The following is a 2844-nucleotide window of genomic DNA, read 5'->3' as shown; positions in this document are numbered from 1 at the left end:
GCTAAACCCTAGAAGCTAGCCTATGGTATGATTGTTCTTCATCCTACGGACTAAAACCTCTCCGGCTTATATAGACACCGGAGAGGTCTAGGGTTACACAGAGTCGGTTACAATGGTACGAGATCTACATATCCGTATCGCCAAGCTTGCCTTCCACGCCAAGGAAAGTCCCTTCCGGACACGGGACGAAGTCTTCAATCTTGTATCTTCATAGTCCAGGAGTCCGGCCGAAGGTATAGTCCGGCTATCCGGACACCCCCTAATCCAGGACTCCCTCAGTAGCCCCTGAACCAGGCTTCAATGACGATGAGTCCGGTGCGCAGATTTTCTTCAGCATTGCAAGGCGGGTTCCTCCTCCAAGTACTTCATAGAAGATTTTGAACACAAAGGTAGTGTTCGGCTCTGCAAAATAAGTTTCCACATATTGCCATATAGAGAATAATTTTTACACAAATCTAATCTGTTGACGTATTCCGTAGCGTGACATCACACCACGGCCAAGTCTTTATTCGAATCGTTTTACTGTCCCACCTCAGTGCATTTAATGAGGCAGTTTCCTTGGCACGTCTTGTCAAAGCAGAGATCGTGTCCCCTTATTCCGGGATTCTCATCAATATGGGCGTGGGTAACCCAACCGCGCCATTGATTACGGCGCTCGGGAGATAAGCGAGTTTTACCAGGCTGGTGGGGATGCATAGTCGCGTCCGCCCATATAAGGGGATAAGGATCCACCTTTTCATCCACGCCTTCTTCCTCCTTTGCTTATCCCTTTCCGCGCACTCGAGCTCCAGTGCCCAAGTCCGCACACCCCACCTCAACCTTCTCCAGCCATGTCCGGAGCGGGAGGCAAGTGGATGGTCTCCTCCGTCACGGAGGGACACATCAAAAAACTGAGGAAGGCCGGATACTTGTCTAACGACATTGCGCACCGGCTTCCCGAAGAGGGGCAACTCATCCCCACCCCTAGGCCCCATGAGAGGGTGGTGTTCCTCCCCCATTTCCTCTGCGGACTGGGCTTCCCTCTCCACCCATTTGTCCAAGGGCTCATGTTCTACTATGGCCTGGATTTCCACGATCTGGCCCCGAACTTTGTCCTTAACATCTCGGCGTTTATCGTTGTGTGCGAGGCTTTCTTCTGCATCCGCCCCCATTTCAGCCTATGGCTCAAGACTTTCAATATCAAGCCAAAGGTGGTGCGCGGCACCCAGGCGGAGTGCGGAGGCGCCATGGTGGGCAAGATGCCCAACGTCCTATGGCTCGAGGGCTCCTTCGTGGAGACTCTAAAGGGTTGGCAATCAGGGTGGTTTTACATCACCGAGCCGCGCGGCCCTGAATGGGTCGCAGCCCCCGAGTTCCGATCCGGATCCCCTACGCGGCTCACCTCCTGGAAAGAGACGGGCCTGTCGTGGGGTAAAAAAGGAGAGCTGACCGGACTCCAAACATGCGTCCAAACCCTGGTGGACAAGAAGCTCAAACTTGTCAACATAGTCCAGGTTATGCTCATCCACCAGATCCTCCCGTGTCAACAACGAGCTTTCAACCTGTGGGAGTTCGACCTGGCGCGGCACCGAACTCTGAGCAGGCTCTTCGACACGACGTATGAAGATGCATGGAAGGTGCTTTTCAAGTGCGCCGAGGCCCCCGCATCCGCTACCGAGGATTGCGGATTCAGCACGCAGCGTCACGCTCGTGCGGTAAGCTGTTTTTACCTTTACAGGGTATTAGTTTTTCATAGTTTGACTCCATGCGGGATCTAAGCTCCCTTACCTTTGACAGTTGGCAGGAGACGTTTGGACAGATCGACTGTCCGGCTCCTTTGCCCGAAGGCCCAGTGGACGCTCGCTTGGCGAAGCTGCTGGTTTCGGCACCCTATGTGGTGCCGAAGAAGAAGGCCAAGAAGAAGGCCACGGGGACTCGAAAGAGTGCCCGGCGCCAGGAGGTGTCGGATTCATCATCCGACGACTCCAAGACGCACTCCTCCCATGAAGATGAGGAGGAGGAAGAAGAGACCTCTCCCCCTCCAGCGGGAGGAGGGAAGAAAAGGAAGGCCGCCCCAACTGGGGAGGCCGAAGGGTCCAAGAAGGGGAAGACCCTTCCTCCGGACTACTCCACCAACGCCGACGACGGCGAAGAGGAGTGGCCACACAGGGCCAAGCCCCTGGCGAGATCATAAGTATTCGGACACCAGAGCAATTCATAGTGTTCCTTTCTTGCACAGCTCCTCCTTACGCTGAATGTGACTATGCAGTCCGCCCAAGGCTGGGCTCGACGAGTCGTCGAGCGGATCCCTGGATTCATCGGATGTGAATTCGCTTCCGACTGCTACGTCCCCCCACCCTACGGATGACACCGAGGTGCTGTCCCAACAGGTTCCAAGCCAGGAGGAGGTGGTCCTGGAGGCGCCGCAAGGCGACCTCCCGGACTCCAGGCGCAAAGGGGATAAAACCCCCAAGGGCTCCGAGTCCGGCCTTGAGCCGGACACCGCGCCGGAACCTTCAACGGTTCCGGACTCTGGTAGACAGCCTCCTTCCAAGAGGAGCAAGCCTACCGAGCCGGTGACCTCCGTCCAACCAGAGGCACCAGACAATTTGCTGGAGGTGCTTAATGGCGCCTCCATCGACGAGGAGCACCACACTATTATGAGTGCGGTGATCCAAAAGGTTCAGTCCGCCAAGAGCGGACTGACTAAAGCCTGTGCCAGCCTTCTAACAGGCTTTGTGGTAAGTAAAGAATATGTAAAAATATTACCGCATAGACAGTAGCCCCTGATGCTCTGTTCGGCGTTCGGAAAGAAAAGCCGAATAGAGGATCTAATAACAATCGCAGGAGTCTAACATAATCAAG

Source organism: Triticum dicoccoides, chromosome 3A (genome assembly GCF_002162155.2).
Source record: "Triticum dicoccoides isolate Atlit2015 ecotype Zavitan chromosome 3A, WEW_v2.0, whole genome shotgun sequence".
Taxonomy (NCBI): domain Eukaryota; kingdom Viridiplantae; phylum Streptophyta; class Magnoliopsida; order Poales; family Poaceae; genus Triticum; species Triticum dicoccoides.
This window is presented reverse-complemented; position numbering follows the sequence as displayed.